This window comes from Lepus europaeus, chromosome 18 (assembly GCF_033115175.1).
Source record: "Lepus europaeus isolate LE1 chromosome 18, mLepTim1.pri, whole genome shotgun sequence".
Classification (NCBI taxonomy): domain Eukaryota; kingdom Metazoa; phylum Chordata; class Mammalia; order Lagomorpha; family Leporidae; genus Lepus; species Lepus europaeus.
In genome coordinates, this window is record NC_084844.1 from 64689990 (window position 1) to 64708051 (window position 18062).

Consider the following 18062-nt stretch of genomic DNA (forward strand, 5'->3'; position numbering starts at 1 on the left):
GTTTCTCAGAAGAAGAAATCTAAATGGTCAAGACATATATGAACATGCCCAATATCACTCACCATTAGGGAAACGTAAATCAAAACCAATAGCAGACTCCATATGTGGGAGAACACAATGCTTGGGTTTTCATTTGTGCAACAAGTAGCTTTAGAGGACCCTGTTCACCTCTAGAGGGCAGAGTCTACATGGAAGTAAGGAAACCTTAATGTTTTCTAATGGGCCTGTTAAATTTGACCAGTGCCTACTATATTTGCCACAACTTTCCAGTCTCTCCACTTTCCTTCTTCTTCCTCTCTCTGTCGCTTGCAAAAATAGTATACCTTCTATAAACTGAGGATACTTTTTTTTTGTTTTTATTCCTTCTGTCCCTTATGATATTCCTCTAAGAAATCACAACCATCAAAGTATTCATTCATTTATGCAGTCTGCAGTTTGCATGGGCTACTACATGGCAAAGTACTAGGTTAAAGGAAAGGTATAGGCCAGGAACTGAGCAAGGTTCACAATGATGAAGCCATTGAGGGAATGAACCCAATGGAAGACCTCTCTTTCTTCCTCTCTCTGCCTCTCCTTCTCTGCCTGTGTAACTCTGATTTCCAAATAAATAATCTTTAAAAACTAACTAACTAAATAAATATAGTAGTAACCTGGTGGCAACACCTTTCTATCAGAACATGTGAAGCACTCAAACACAGTTTGTCACAGAAAGTCAGCCATAGTTTTCCAGGGCACATCTTCTACTCCACTATGTGCACATCTCTGTGGGGGGCAAGGGGCACTTATTTCTTCCCCTCTTCTTTCTTACCACTCTCACAGTTATAACTTCTATAGATGCTTCCACAGACCAGTCTCTATGAAAATGTAGAACTAATTTCCTCCCATGTCAAAAATGTCACGGGTTTAAACACAGAACCCAAAATAAGACAAATAAGTGCCCTTCTTAATTACACAGTGTGGAATATAAGAGTCTCAGTGGATCACTGGGTAACTGTAAAGTACTAGGCAGAGAAAAACTGTTACTTATCTGTATTTATGATGCTGTAATTCTCCACTTTATGCAAACTCAGATTAAAAGAGCTCCAGTTATTGGGCAGCACTGTTGCATAGTGGGTTAAGCTACTTCCTGCAGTGTCAGCATCCCATATGGGTGCCAGTTGGGATCCTGGCTGCTCCACTTCCCATCCAGCTCTCTGCTGTGGCCTGGGAAAACAGTAGAAGATGGCCCAAATCCCTCATCTCCTGCACCCACCTAGGAGACCTGGACAAAGCTCCTGGCTCCTGGTTTTGTATCAAAACAGCTTAGGCCATCTATCTCTGCTTATGCCACTCTGTAACTCTGCCTTTCAAATAAACAAATAATTATTTTAACAAACAGCTTCAATGCAGAAGAAGCTCCTGGCTACTGGCTTCAGATCAGCACAGCTCCAGCTGCTGCTGCCAATTGGGGAGTGAACCATTGGATGGAAGATATCTCTCTCTCTCTCTCTCTCTCTCTGCCTGCCTCTCTCTTTGTATCTCTGAGTTTCAAATGAATAAATAAATCTTTTTTTTTTTTTTGACAGGCAGAGTGGATAGTGAGAGAGAGACAGAGAGAAAGGTCTCCCTTTGCCATTGGTTCACCTTCCAATGGCTGCCGTGGCCAGCATGCTGCAGCCAGCACACTGCACTGATCTGAAACCAGGAGCCAGGTGCTTCTCCTGCTTTCCCATGTGGGTGCAAGGCCCAAGCACTTGGGACATCCTCCACTGCATGCCCAGGCCATAGCAAAGAGCTGGCCTGGAGAGGGGCAACCGGGACAGAATTTGGCACCCCGACCGGGGCTAGAACCAGGTGTGTTGGCACCACAGGTGGAGGATTAGCCTATTGAGATGTGGCGCCGGCCAATAAATAAATCTTAAAAAAAAAAAAAAAAACTCCAGTTATTGACAACACAGTAGACTTGCATTAATTTTAGTTCACATTTCACTTTGCAAAGGGATCAGCGGCAGGTAAAAACAGTTGACAACCTTGCTAACCGGAGAAGAAATAGCTGAAGACAGAAAATGAAAAGCAGCCAAATAAATCATCAGCTATGATTCCATGGCCTTGTAGAAGAAATACAGCTACAACCTGAGACAAAGAAAGAGAAATGGACCCCATCCAACACAAACCTTGAAAAGTGGATGCTCACAATTAATGAGTGAAGCAGCTGCCCACTGATATCTTGTCTAGGGAGTGAAGATGCCCTAAGTTCTGCTTCTGAAAACTCCAGTCATAAATCTGTCCTCGTAAATCTGTCCCTGCCATCTCTTTTACAAACATACTGGACCCACCGATAGTTGGAAATGTGGTCCTAAGTCATGTAGGCTGCATTTAAACCCACCAGTACTATAACAGCTGAGGTATGATGCTGGTGATCCTATACATATTCTAAGAAACTTGAATTTAATGCTCAATTCTCAGGAAATCATTCCAGCTGAGCCTAGGGCCATTAATATAAACTCCTTGGATCCTCCCCTGTCTCTCTGCCTGTTTGAAAGAAGGGAGTTTTCCCACCCCAGGTTTCTGTAACAGCTTCAAATTCCAGATTGGAAAAATCTGATAATCAAATATGGGAAAGGGATCAATGCACAAAGCTGCTACACAGGCTTCACACTGCTCCCTCTGGGAAAAAGCTGAACACTCAGGGCCACACCCAGCAGGTGTGTCCGTGGGGACCCCACCAGGAAGATGAGGTGCAGGATGAGAACAGTGGGGCAGATCCTAGTCAGATCCTCCTTCCCACCCCTCTGCTGCCCCAGGCTCTCTGCTGAAGACCATCCAGCCCCACCCTGCAGGAACCAGCCCAGGAAACAGCAGGAGGCCCTGCCAGACTGCATTCTGAGACCACCCACGGTGGAAACCCGGCTTATTTAACTGGAGAGCAGGAGTCTCCCCGCCTTCCTTCCCTGTGCTCTCAGCTGCCCTGCGTGTGCAGTTTCCCAGAACGCTGCCCTCTCCTGTAACCACTAAATAAAGCACATTAGGGACAGGCCAGGCGCTGGGAGCCTGGGAAGCCTAGGTGGGAGACAGAACAGCCCGGGTCCCAGCCCTTGACCTCGGGAAAGCTGCCATGATCGCTGAGAAGTAAGTGAGCCTCACTGGGGGCCTCCAGCCACCCTGGCACCCACCCTTGTCCCACACGCCTCCCTGCCCATTCCTGTACCCCAAACCTGCTTCAGAAAGTCCCAGGAGTAGGTACCCTTTCTTCCGGAACCACGGGGAGCGAAGCGGGGAGAGTGGGGCAGAAAGAGTCCCTGGCACGAGGGACCCACAGGCGGACAATGAAGAGGGAAGCAGCAGCAGGAGGCAGGCTCTGGGTGAGCACTCGGAAACTGCCTGGGATCGCACGTGCAGAGCAGGAGATGCAGTAAATGCAGGAGGAGTAACACAGCCCCCAGGGCAGACCTCCACCAGGGAATGAACTCCCTCTGGTCCAACCCTTGGGCGGGCACTAGCACGCGCATGCCCACAGGCATTCGGAAGGCAGATTACATCGGAGCTCCTGGGGACTCTGGGAAATGGAGTCCAGGCCACAGCATCCCTACAGACACCAGCTGGCCCTCCCCAAGGGGTGCAGGCTGGGGTGGGTGCCCACAACCAGAGGGCATTTGCTTTTGTTAAGTCCCTCCTTCCTTTCCTTCCCACCCCAACATCTCAAGGATCAGTTGCTGTTCTTCCTTTCCTGAATCAAAATCTTAAAGAGTGACACCCACTGCTGCTACTGACCCCAAATCCTGGCTCCCTCATAACCTCTGTCTCTTCCAGAAAAATCTTATTTACTGCTTTGGCCCTAGAAATCATAAATGACTATGGTAGAATGTAACTTTTAAGAGAGGTGTAGAAGGCATGGTTTAACATCCAGTTTTGAGAATACAATTTTTATTTGTGTTTACAGTTCTTTTAAGATTTATTTATTTATTTGGAAGCCAGAGTTACAGAGGAGAGGCAGCGAGAGAGAGAGAGGTTTTCCGTCGGCTAGTTCACTCCCCAATTGGCAGCAGTGCCACAGCACTGACCCCTTATAGTTCTTTTCAAATCATTTTACACTGTCTTTTTATTCATCTAGTACGGAGACAAACAGAGGAATGGACACAGAGCTAACATAGCTGAATATTCAAGAAGACAGGTTAAGGGGTTAAATGCCTTATATCATTTATATACCTTCAATTAATTCTGGGGACAGTATTATCTGGAGTTTACAAAGGAGAAACTGAATGGAAAGAGCTTGGAAAAACATGGTGTTTTTTAATATCATTAAAAAGTCTAAGTTAAAGGCCAATCAAGGGGCCAGCGCTGTGGCATAGCAGGTAAAGCTGCCACCAGCATTGACATTCCATATGGGTGGAGGTTGAGTCCCGGCTACTCTGCTTTCAATCCAGCTCTCTACTATGGCCAGGGAAAGTGGTGGAAGATGGCCCAAATCCTTGGGCAGCTGCACCTGTGTGGGAGACCCAGAAGAAGCTCCTGGCTGCTGGCATCAGATCAGTACAGCTCCAGCCATTGTGACTAATTGTTGAGTGAACCAAAAGATGGAAGATGTCTCTCTCTCTCTCTCTCCCCTTCTACTCTGTGTAACTCCGACTTTCAAATAAATAAATAAATCTTTTTTAAAGAGCTAATCAACATATAATACTAGTTTTAAAAATCTTTCTTTTGTCTTGGGTCTCAGTTTTTAAAATCTGATTTCTCATAGGGAAAAAATGTGAGAGATACAAAGAGTACCTACAAAAATAATTTAAACTGTAAAGAACCACAGAGGATTATAACTTGTCTAGAAAACAAAGGAGATTTGGCCAGCGCCGTGGCTCAACAGGCTAATCCTCCTCATTGCGGCGCTAGCACACCAGGTTCTAGTCCCGGTCGGGACGCCGGATTCTGTCCCGGTTGCCCCTCTTCCAGGCCAGCTCTCTGCTGTGGCCAGGGAGTGCAGTGGAGGATGGCCCAGGTCCTTGGGCCCTGCACCCCATGGGAGACCAGGATAGGCACCTGGCTCCTGCCATCTGATCGGCGCAGTGCGCCGGCCGCGGCGGCCATTGGAGCGTGAACCAACGGCAAAAAGGAAGACCTTTCTCTCTGTCTCTCTCTCTCTCACTGTCCACTCTGCCTGTCAAAAAATAAATAAAAAAGAAAACAAAGGAGATTCAAAGTTTCTATTATTTCATGGTAATTTTTTCTTATTTTTAATATCAAGATAGTATGTAAATTTGCAGTGCTAGGTATTTGTGTGTTGTTTGATATGTTTTATTTTTAAGCAGAAATTCAAAGAGATAACTGGGTAACATGGGGTTCTATATCTCTGATTACTTCTCTCAATTAGAGATCATGGGATTAGAGTTGGTGCTGGATTAAGAATGCTTAAATCTTTATCCACTGACTTCACACCACCATTCACTATGAAAGACAATATTCTTTGGGTAGATTGCTCTTTCTTGCCAGACTGTAAACTTCATGGGGTCTAGAAACACTTGCTTTGACACTAAAACTCAGCATCTTGACAGTCAGTCTTTTAGTTGAATGAATAAATGATATACAAAATAAATATTTCTGCCCCTCAAGAACTGCCTAATAGAGAAGAAAATAAAATTTGATTTGATGACTGTCAGTATTAGGTGAATATATAATTTGTTGTTCTGACATAAGCTTGGTCATAAAAAGGGCATATTAATAATGACACAGAGTTGAAGTGTATAAACATCTAGGGCCAAGCGGGTTAAATGTTCACCCTAGCTATGTAAGGCATTCCATGTCAATAGGAGAGGAAGGAGGAAGAGGGGAGGGAGTGTAGGTGGGAGAGTGGTTACAGTGGAAAGAATCTCCATGCTCATTAATTATTAGCAAAGAGAGAATCTATGATCATTTGTTGCTTAAGAAAGGGTGATAGGCATTATTTAATTATAATGCAGGCATTAATGTTTTCCTGTCTCTGAAATAGGAAGTCTATAACTCAGAATTCCTTGCTGTTTCATCAAAAACAATTCAAAACAAAAACCTAATTAAGCATAAGAGGAAGTTATGCATTAGAAATGTATTCTAATCTCTAGGAGGTTCAGGGTTTGGAAAATTAATCCCAAATCTTGCTGCAAAATATCCCATATATTTTCCATGACCACTACCAGTAAGCATAAACTCTTTTTTTAAAAGATTTATTTATTTATTTGAAAGTCAGAGTTGCACAGAGAGAGGAGAGGCACAGAGAGAGGAGAGGCAGAGAGAGAGAGAGAGAAAGATCTTCCATCTGCTGCTTTACTCCAATTGGCCACAATGGCTGGAGCTGAGCTGAACCAAAGCCAGGAGCCAGGAGCTTCTTTCAGGTCTCCCACATGGGTTCAGGGGTCCAAGGACTTGGGCCATCTTCTACTGCTTTCTCAGATCATAGCACAGCTGAATCAGAAGTGGAGCAGCCGGGGCTCGAACTGGTGCCCATATGGGATGCTGGCACTGCAGGCAGCAGCCTTACCCGCTACGCCACAGCACTGGCCCCCATAAACCCTGTCTTCTGCAGAACCAGTACCCCAGACACCAGCCACCACATGACATCCCACGGCACAGCCACTCCTGGCAATGTTCTGCAGCTCCTGCTCCTCTCCACTTTCACTGGAAGGATCTGCAGCTCCTTTTTTTTAATGCGAGTAAGTCCGATTGAGATGATGTCCCTGATACACTTGGCTGGCAAGTGCCATGGCATGTGTCCATGACCTAGCTAAATGCAAAGCTGGAACATTTTAAACTTTTCAATGCCATGGTGAGACAAGGACTCCATCTAATGAAGTAGGGCATTTTTCAGGGAGTCTAGAGAATCAAATATGACAAAATGACAAATCTTAACCAAAGACTGTCATGGTAGAGAGGAAAAGAACCCAAAATGTACTTTTCTATCTTTTCTTTTCTGATATAAGTGCCTAAAAACAAAGCCAAGGAGGGCTGCCACAGACCCATTCTGAGAATTCCTTAATATCTTCATTTTCATCCAAATTAATATTTTATTTGAAGAAAATAAACTTTTACATAAATGAAAATGTAATACTACAGACAAGTGTACAGGAGAAAATAGGCACTCAGTTACCTTAGAAAAATCTGGGTCCATTAATGTGTTCTTCCAGAACAAATGCTGCAGTACAATAGAACCACAGCCTCTGATATTCCCCTTCCACCCTGATGGATCTTGGGTTTTCCTCCCACCTCCCCTCTCCTGTGAATATCTAAGTAGTAGGACAAAAGGAATCCAAAGATACGATGATGGTATTTAACATGGAATAAACATACTGTTTTAGTCAGTACAATCCTCAATACTACAATAATTATTTCTAGTTCACTGATTACAAAATTAAGTATATGAAATCTATTCCTAATTAATCATTCCATCGAGAGCTTAATGTAGACTTTCAGAGGTGAAAGAAATAGAGATATGTGTAGAGATGTGTATCTCTATAATACAGATTTACCTCTGTACTTTATAGACAATATACCATGTTTGTATTTTTTTTGCAGTCTGGCATAGTTTATTACATCCAGCTTGTCACTTTGGAAATTTTATGATTAGACATTAATATACAAAAAATTTTGAATCTTTACAGATGATATAGAGCACCCTAGGACCTCCCAGGGCAGAAAGCAGATCAAGAGCTCATACAATGGCTTCAACCACAAGGAGCAGATGAAGATATCATCGGAAAGATACCTATCCCTGCAGTGTGGCTGCTGAGCAGTTCTGCCCTTACAGATCTCGTCTGGTTCAGGTCACTGAAGAAGGTTACAGGCTTTCTGACATTCCTAAAGATTTCACTGATGAGGATCTAAGATATTTTTACTCTGCTAAGAGCCTCAGAATGGTTTGTACAATAGAATGTTACTTTGTCCATGTGAATATGCCTTAAAGCAGTAGAAAGCACACTGATAACTTTCTAAATTAATTCCCTTTGCTGGAGCTTGGTCAGATGAGCTTCTCCACCTCCCCACCAGTCAGGCATTTTGCCAGGATTGCCAAGATGTGGCTGGAATTGCAGGACAGATGGGCAAAGTCTGAAGCAGGAAGGTAAATGGTTCAGCCTCCTGCCATCCACACCTTGCTCTAAGGGGGCAAAGCATGAGATGCCAGCAGGCAGTACCTGCACCCTTGTTCTCCTGCAGCACTGTGCTACCTCCCTGTAGACCACTTCCTCCACCACTGGCACCCAAGAGCCACCTCCAAACATGCAGAGAACATTTCTATTATACAAAGAGTTTGTGGAACACGGAATTCAAAGATAGGTGTAAGGGCCAGCATTGTCAAGCAGCAGGTTTAGCCACTTTTTGCGATGTGGACATCCCATAGGGGAGCTCCAGTTCAGTCCTGGTTGCTCTGCTTCAGCTTTCTGCTAATGCAGCAGATGTTGACTTATGTGCTTGGGCCCCTGCCACCCATGTGGGAGACTCAGAGGGCATTCTTGGCTCATGACTTCTACCTGGACCAGCTGCCCCAGCTATTGCATGCACCTGGCGAGTGAGCCATCAGATAGAAGATCTATCTCCCTACCTCTCTCTGCCATCTTAAAAAAAAAGGTACAAAGAAACTGAAAGCCATGCATATGGAATATACATAGTATGAATTATGTGTAGCTCTCACAATTTATTTAGTTATTTTTGAACTTAACACCTTAAAAAAAAACTTGAAAGACAGCAACTGAGATCCTCCATCCACTGCTTTATTTTCCAGATGTCCATAACAGCTGGGGCTGGCCCAGCCAGGAACTCCAAGCCTTTAAGCCATCATCTGCTGCCTCCCAGGTGCACAAGCCTGACCCACTATGAACAGATGCCCCTACATTTTTTTATTTTTCCACAAACTTTTTGAAGTCACTTTTGCTAAAAGGTTCCTGACACCTCTCTTGTTGCTTTCATAGCGGCAGACTCTGGAATGCTATCTCCCAGTACAGAAGAGAGCCTCAGCAGTCCTCGGGGGCCAACAAGTAGGCGGATGGTGACAGGGTGAGCAAATCCCATACATCTTTGTTGTTAATGTAACTGTGAATGTGGTCAGTGCTGTGGCTCACTAGGCTAATCCTCTGCCTGCGGTGCTGGCACACTGGGTTCTAGTACCAGTTGGGGCACCGATTCCATCCCGGTTGCTCCTTTTCCAGTTCAGCTCTCTGCTGTGGTCCAGGAAGGCAGTGGATGATGGCCCAGGTGCTTGGGCCCTGCACCTGCATGGGAGACCAGGAGGAAGTACCTGGCTCCTGGCTTCGGATCGGCACAGGTGCCAGCCATAGCAGCCATTTGGGGGTGAACCAATAGAGGGAAGACCTTTCTCTGTCTCTCCCTCTCTCACTAACTCTGCCTGTCAAAAAAAAAATGTAACTGTGAATGTCCATATAATTTTGTTCTGTTTACACAAAAATATCTTTGTTTAACAATTGAAGATTGATGCTGTAAAAACTGTCCTCAAATTTTTTGCTATTTTATTATTTATAAACCCATTTTGAAGATTTGTAGATCCATAAGTCCCTTGAGGACAGTGCACCCTGGTTTTGATATCCTTCACAGAAATAAATACAAACTGATTTCCATGGTGGGGGGAATCACTACAAACTATTGAACTTGTCACAAATAAGAGGCTGGGAGAATGGCTGCTCTGGTTATGCATAGTAACTACTATAGCACTTAAATAGGTATAAAGAATCTGACTGTAGGAAATAAATATAAAGAATTGTCTTGGGCCCTCTGCCAGCTCTAATCCTCTCATTAGGGAAGTGACAGTCCAACAGTCATGTGAACACACCTGAGGGGGATGCAGCACTGCCCCTCAGGGCAGGCAATGAGCTCTTCCCCTTCAAATGGTGGCAAGGTTGCAGCAGGCACACAAGGAGTTGCTCTTCCTTTAAGTAACTGGGGAGTATTTGTCAAAAGTATTAAACTAAAATTTGGGAATCTCTGTATTGCCCTATCCTCACATCACTTAACATTCAATTACATTTTTTAAAAGATTTTATTTATTTATTTGAGAGGTAGAGTTACAAAGAGAGAGGCAGAGAGAGAAAAGGGGTCTTCCATCTGCTGGTTCATTCCCTAAATGGCTGCAATGGCCAGAGATTGGGCCGATCTGAAGCCAGGAAATCAGGAGCTTCCTCTGGGTCTCCCATGTGGGTGCAGGGGTACAAGCGCTTGGGCAGCTCACCCTAGCATGCTGACTGGTTCCACTGTTCAAGCACACATCCCCCATTCTCTTTTGGCAGGTCTACTGTAAAGAACGGGGAGTATCTACAGTAATTAATATCTTACTGTTGCTCTTGCTGTCCGCCTGCAGGCCTGAGGGAAGAGCACCTAAATACACACTGTGGAGTTCTGGACGTAGTTTCCAAAATTCAGTCTCTTCGCAGCTTAGGGACTCTGTCCTCGTCAATCACCTGAAAGCCTGCAAGAGTAGGGAGAAACTGTGTTTGAAGAATTCGCAAATAAAGTGCATTGAAGTCAACCACTACCACCTCCACCACACCCCTAATTCAGGGTTCTGGCAAATCCCAAACGGACCAGGAGTGACTCAGGAGGTGACCTCGACTCTCAAAGGCTCCAAAGAGCCTGGTGCACCCAGGGTGAGCTCAGTTCATCGCCCTCCCGCCCCCGCCACCAGGACACCCGGCTCCCAGATCCTCCAGGAGGCGAGAGGCAGCCCCGCAGGTCCAGGCACACACGGACATGCATCCAGAGCTGTCCCAAAAAGCAGGCCCAGCTCGGGTGTCGCCTCCTGACAAAGTCGCTGTCTCCTACTCCCTCCCGGAAGGCTGCAGGCCAGCACCCTGAATCGAGGCCCTCCCGTGAAGGAAGCTGCCCCCATGGGAACCCTGCTCCACTTGAGGGCAGGGCTGGGGAAGAAGGGCTAAGCCAGCCTCCGCCCCAGGACTGCAGCCTGGGAAAGTCCAGGGCCCCAGCGCCCCTGCCGGGCGTGGCGTCTCCCTGAGTGCACTCTGAGCCTGGCCTCAGCTATCAGCAGCTCCCTTGCTTCCAGAATCTGCTGCAGGGCGGCTCAGGCTCCGCCCGGCCAGGGGCCTCGGACCAATCCTCCCTGTCCTGGGACAGGACCGGCGCTGCCAGACTTGCCCCATGCCTGGCCGGCTATAAAGGTCATTGGCGGGCAGCTGGTAGTTGCGGTGTGTGCGGGTGACGTGGGTGGTGTTACGTTCTTGGCCATTGAGCTCAATTTCGGACGTTTTCTCATGATGGGCTGATCTCACGCAGTGACAACCATGGAACAAATCACTATTCTGTGGCATCTGCCTCCCAGGAGCGTTGTGGGTTACAGGGGGGCACGGGTGAGCCGGTGGCACCTCCTGTGCGTGGTCTCTGGCCCGTCCAGGACCGAAGGTGGAAAGGGAAGCAGAGGAGCTGGCTCAAGGTAGTCCCGCTGCGGGTTCCATCAGGTGTGAAATGTCTCCCGATTGCGGTTAACCTTGCAGGGAAACTGTCCCCTTTTGTGGGCCAGAGACAGCATCTGCTTTATTAGCTGTGCAGTGTATTGAAAATTAAAATTTGGGCAGTCCTATCTTTAGTCCTCACAGCAGCACTTACTTTATGAGGAACACATGAAACTGCTCAGTAATTCGGTGCTGAGTTTAATATTAGGTTGGTAAGCCTGCTCTTGGCTTTTGGTTTGTTTGTAGCTATTGGACGACTTTATTTGGTAAAAATGCATTCAGGTCAGTAGTGTACTCAAGGATGGTCATTTAGTGAAATGTACTTTTTTTTTAAGAGTAAAAGATTGGAAGACACGATTGAGCTACCTCAAAACTCCACCACTCCTGGGAAGGCCACAGTTGGCAAGAAAAGCACGTAGCAAACTTTCATCAAGTAAGTTGAGATTCCTGTGTTTGCAATCTGAACAGCTCACTGCTGAGCTGGGAGGGGAACTGCTCTGAGCACAACTCACTACAGAACTGCTCTTGCAGACCTTCCCCGAAGGAAGCACTGCTGTGGTCAGAAGCATTCCAGGAGCTGCTGGCCTGCAAATGTGAATTAGTCTTGAATTTAATCTATTGCAAGTACCTCAAGAGTGCAGAAATGTTGTGTCCTCAAACACACACGAGCAGCTCACCAAGGGGAATGAGACTTAACCTAGAAGGCCTGTTTATCTCCCTTTATTTCTCAGCATATTCACTTCAGGTGGGGGAGATAAATCACCCTTCAGCTCTGCAATGGCAGTGCTCTTGGTGGAGGCTGAGGATGCTTTTCATTGCAGGCAGTGTTTGCAAGAGACTTAGTTCCCTGACGATTTGTGCCTCTCCTACAAATACATTTTGGCATTAAAAACAAACTGAAGTATTTATGTTTTAGTAGTATGGCACCAACTTAAGTATTTTGCCTACTGGCATCTTTGTCTTTAAAGAGCTAAATCCTCAGGACTACAGGATTGAGTAAAAACTAGAAAATAGCTAATCCTATTACTAGAAAAGCACAAGGGATTATTTGATCATTCGGTTCTTCATATTTCACATGCTTTTTTTTTCTACTTTTCCCTCCCTACAGATGGTCTGGCTGTATTGAAGCCTTTTTTAAAAACTGAATTCTGTGAAGAAAATATAGGCTTTTGGCTGGCTTGTGAAAACTTCTGAAAAATCCACCCACCCCAGAAGCTATCCTTAAAACCACGGTAAATATATACAGTCTTCATAGAAAAAACCCCCAAAGAGGTAAGACCAAATTCCTCATTTCAGCATAAAGTGTACACCCTTGGCACCAAGAAGCAACAAAGGAAGTAAAGATATAAGACTAAAGCAAGGGCCAGGGAATCTGAAAAGCTTCCTTTCCTGGTGTCCTGGCTTTCAACTAAGTATCCCCAGACCTGGCAGGTGGAGCTCATCACATGTTACAGCTTCTGATTTTCACTTTCAAAGAGCAGAGCTCCCTTCTCTAATGAAGGATAATGAGTGATCTTTGTTTCAGATGAGCTTGCTTTCAAACCAAAACTCTTATTATCCAAAATATACAAGAAGCTACAACCCCCAGCTGTACAACTGCCTGGAAAAGGGTGTACAACATGATGTTTTACTTATTTGAAAGGCAGAGTTGCAGAGAGAGGTCTTCCATCTGCTAGTTCACTCCCTAAATGGCCACAGTGGTCAGGGCTGGGTCAGGCTGAAGCCAGGAGCTTCCTCCAGGTCTCCCATGTAGGGGCAGAGGACCAAGCACTTGGGCCATCTTATGCTGCTTTTCCCAGCAGGGAGTGGGTAAGAACTGCAGTAGCTGGGACTCAAACTGGCATCCATATGGGATGCTAGTGCTGCAGGCATCAGTGTAACTTGCTATGCCACAGCACCAGCCCCAGGTAGAACACTTATCCCTGTTTTTTGGAATCAGAGTTCTACTAGGGCTTGAGTGAAAAACCAGAGATCACCACAGACACCATGGTTGATGAGAAAAAGGGAGCCCCAGAGTAGAGGACATGTTCTGTTTCCTAAGGCAGAAGTCTGTGACTGCCAAAGAGACTGCCATTCAATTCAGTTCCCTCAGAACTATTGATTCCAAGCTAGGTAGTGAGTCAGGAAGCTGGTGACTGTCCAGGAGATGCTTGTATCAGAACAGCTTCCACCACTGTACAGACACAGGCAGGAAATATGTGATGTGAGTGGGGTGGGTCTTATTGGAAAAGCAGGACTGTGAGATAGAAGATAATGCAATGGAATGCTGTTGATCTAAACTCATTTAAAATCAATAGGTCTGGGATTCTGTGGCCTTAACTACCTAGCTGTATATCTTTCACTAAATCAGTTTATGTTACCACATAGTGGTTTTGAGTCCCAACTAATGTAACATGTTGACTATGTAGAAGAGTACTAAAGTTCTTGTGACTCCATCTCATGCATGCTATTCTTGTGTATTGCTGAACCTGAAACGACGTTTGAATTGTTAAACGGTATATAAAATAGTGAGTGCTTGTGTGTAGAAAACCACAGTGTCTATTACAAGTGCCAAAAACTCTTGAAGGCAGTTAAGCTTTGAAGTGGTCTTTGAATATTTGAATACATTTATTTCGATAAATAATGTCATTGAATACTTACAGTCCAGGTGTGAGCTGATTTGATGTTGATAACTAGAATTATGACCAACATAAGGGGAAGATCTTTGTAGTAGAGAAGAAGTGTGCATTACCGTGTCTGTGCAGGGAGAACTGACAGCCCCAGAGCTGAGATGAGGGTGGCAAGGAAGATGCTCTTTTCTAAACCTAAGTCACAGCACATCCTTAGACCCACCCAGGGTAAAAATTTTACCCAGGGTAAAAATTACTAACAGAATCTTATTAAACATCAGGGTCTTTGATGAGAATAGAACATTGACCTAAATCCCTTTTTGAGGATTAAGAAACAACTAAATAGAAGTGAACTGTATGGAGACAAACACCAATGTTACATTACTCAACTCTCCACTGCACCAATGAAGGAAGAAGACAAATGGGGAATATGGGCCTCCCCCTTTTTTGTCCTCTTTTCTTTGGTTCCAACTCACATGGGCTTCCAGAAGACATACATGGAAACTGTTCTCTTCGTGGTCAACACAGATCTCAGAATTTCCCTTATTCATTTGCCTTCACTTGCCTAACAGATTTTGATTATGTTACTTTAGGTAATGAGGAAGGCAACAGAAGTGCACTTTTCTCCCTCATATTTATAACATTTATTTGAAAGGCAGAGTAACAGAGAGGGTGTAGAGACAGACCTTCCATCTACTGGTTCACTCCCCAAATGATCACAATGGCCTGAGCTGAGCCGATCCAAAGCCAGGAGCCAGGAGCTTCTTTCAGGTCTCCCACAGGAATGCAGGGGCTCAAGCACTTGGGCAGTCCTCTGATGCTTTCCCAGGCACATTAGCAGGGAGCTGGATTGAAGTGGATCAGCCAGGACTTGAATCAGTGCCTATATGGCCGTGGCTTTACCCACTGTGCTACAGTGTGGGACCCATATATGTATATATTTCAAAGACTCATTTATTTGAAAGGCAGAGTTAGAGAGGGAGAGGCAGAAGAAGAGAGATCTTTCAACCTCTGGCTCACTCCCCAAATGTCCACAACAGTGGAGGCTGGGCCAAGCCAAAGCCAGGATGTTGAACAGTGCATAATCTCTAGTTATTAAATTGAAAAGGCTGAAGCTGGTACCATGGCATATTGGGTAAAGTCACCACCTGCAGTGATGGCATCCCATATGGGCACTGGTGCATGTCCTAGCTGCTCCACTTCTAATCTAGCTCCCTGCTAATGTGCCTTGGAAAGCAGCAGAAGATGGCCCAAATACTTGGCTCCTGAATCCATGTGGGAGACCTGAAAGAAGCTCCTGGCTTTGGATCAGCCCAGCTCTAGCTTTTTGCAGGCACTTGGGAGTAAACCAGCAGATGGAATATCTCTTGATGTGACTGTAACTCCTTCAAAAATAAGCCTTTAAAAAAATAAAGTTTGACATGTGCTATGATCCAATCCAGTAAGAGAAGCAATAACTATCACTACCTATATTTTTATCTAATCTAAGTATTGTGTAAACTAAAATATACAATACTAGGAGTATACTATCAGTAATTACACTACTGAGGTGGGGGCTGCAGTGCACAGGTTAATCCTCTACCTGCAGTGCTGGCATCCCATATGGGTGCCAGGTTCTAGTCCTGGTTGCTCCTCTTCTGGTCCAGCTCTCTGCTGTGGCCTAGGAGGGCAGTGGAGGATGGCCCAAGTGCTTGGGCCCCTGCATCCACATGGGAGACTGGGAAGAAGCACCTGGCTTCTGGCTTTGGATCAGTGCAGCTCCAGCCATTGTGGCCATTTGGGGAGTGAACCAATGGAAGGAAGACCTTTCTCTAACTCTACCTGCCAAATAAATAAATAAAATCTTTTTAAAAAGTAATTACCAATACTCAGTGATTATAATTAAAAATTTTAATAACTATATTGATTCTTTTTTTTTTTTTGACAGGGAGAGGTAGACAGTGAGAGAGACAAAGAGAAAGATCTTCCTTCCATTGGTTCACCCCCAAATGGCCGCTATGGCCAGCACTATACCAATCCAAAGCCAGGAGCTGGGTGTTTCCTCCTGGTCTCCCATGCAGGTGCAGGGCCCAAGGACTTGGACCATCTTCTACTGCTTTCCCAGGCCGTAGCTGAGAGCTGGATTGGAAGTGGAGCAGCCAGGTCTTGAACCGGCACTCATATGGGATGCTGGCACTTCAGGCCAGGGCGTTAACTACTGTGCCACAGTGTGGGCCCCAGTCCTAGCAGTTCTATGTTGTTTAGCATTTCGTCTTCAGTGCCAACTGCTAATAATACAGTAGAGTTGTAGAAGACCTGACAGTCATGCAAACCTTACCACAACCTAGTACTGTGTAGAATAAATCCTTTAAATATAAAGACAATCTTATTTCACAGCGGAGGAAGAACTAGAGGGGTAAAATAAGTTGCTAATGTCACTTAGCTCTTTTGGTACAGAAACAAGGAAGGGTCTCAGCTTTATGCCACTTGCCTCAACTAGATGAGCCTGCAATTTTAAAGACACTCATCTTGGGCTCCTTGAGTTTAAATGAATTTTCCAAGGTTACATGACAAAGAAGCACCAAAGCCAGAAGTAAAAATTATTGCTCTCATCTTTCTCTTCCTTATCCACTATGGAAGTCTGATTTACAGTTGTAAATTATTCTAATATCATTTACAACCAAGAAGCATTATTTTTTGCTAACTTTAAAAATGAAACTATTTTTAGCCATTGAGGAATTTATTTTAATAAAAGATATAGACATACTTTTTTGTTTTGTTTTTTTAATTGGAGATGCAAAGAGACAAACAAGTAGACAGAGAAGTGGTATTCACCCTCTAGTTCACTGCTCAAATGTCCACAGTGGCCCGGGCTGGCCCAGGAGCAGGGAACCCCATCATCTGAGCCATCACTTGCTAGCTCTCAGGGTTTGCATTTCCAGGGAGTTGGAGTCAGGGGCTGGAACTGGGAATCAAACCCAGAAACTCCAAAATGGGACACAGGTATCTAAACCACAAGGCTACACCCTGGCTTCCAGACTTGTTTTTTCACCAGTCATCTGAAAATGAAAGTTAATTTGGACCTGAAATCAAAGGCTCTGGAGTCCTCAGGTGTGTGTGTCTATGCATGAGAGTTAGTTGGGTTGCCCAAGCAGAGTCTGCAGTTTAGGGAGAACAGCAGAGTGAAACATGTGTCAGAGGATGTCAGCACTGGAGAGGTGGCTGTGCTCTAGTCAGAGGCTGAGGAGGGCGAGTCCACAGAGAGCAGCAGCACCAAGGGAGTATGCTAGAAGGTAGGGAGAAAAAAGGTTGAAAAACAAATATGTTAAAAAGATTTGTTTATTTATTTGGAAGACAGAGTTATAAAGAAGGTGAGACAGGGATGGGGGAGGGAGAGATCTCCCATCTGCAGATTCACTCACCAAATGGTCACAATGGCTGGGACTGGGTCAGATCAAAGCTCCGATCTGGAACTCCATCCAAGTCTCCCTCATGGTGGCAGGGACTCAAGAATTTGGGTTGTCTGCTGCTTCTCAGATGCACTGCAGAGAGCTGGATGGGAAGTAGCATCACGGGCAATGGATTATCCTAATGCATCACAACACTGGCTCCAACAAATGAAATTAGGTAAAAAAATTAGGTAAAAAAATTCAAAATGCCAGGGAAACATCAAATAAAATGTCAGGGATGAGCATCGTGGTCAGCAGGTTAAACCACTATTAGGAGGCATATATCATTCTTAAGTGTGAGGATGTGTTTTTTTTTTTAACCACTTTTGTACAAGAGAGTACCAAGATGAAAACTGTTCTCCAAGGAGTCTGATCTGATCACATAGGATAGACAGAGATTAGAAGAAACTGCAAGACAGATTACAAGTACAGAAAAGAGGAAACAAAAACTAGAATGATAGCATGAGGAAGGAATTGTAATCCATGTTTTGCAAGACCTCAAATCAAATATATGTACTGTGTATAGAAAAATAGAAATAAAAGCAAATATGAGAGCGTTTCAAAAAGTTTGTGGAAAATGAAATTAAAAGATTAGCTTATTCAACAAATTTTGAAAT

The 18062-nt window shown here is 44.9% G+C and overlaps 1 protein-coding gene across 3 annotated transcripts in view; it reads right to left on the reverse strand.

Annotated features, from left to right (window-relative positions):
- The window catches only part of LOC133776989 (zinc finger protein 345-like), a 37803-nt gene extending 20328 nt beyond the window's left edge, over nt 1–17475 (reverse strand). For 2 of the 3 annotated variants that reach the window (XM_062216349.1, XM_062216350.1), the window contains exon 1: nt 10279–10483. The gene's annotated coding sequence lies outside the window, so the exon portion shown is untranslated. Of the gene's footprint in view, nt 1–10278; nt 10484–17418 lie in introns of those variants that run through there. The other variant, XM_062216348.1, reaches the window with a different exon arrangement.
- Nucleotides 17476–18062: the final 587 nt, after the last annotated feature.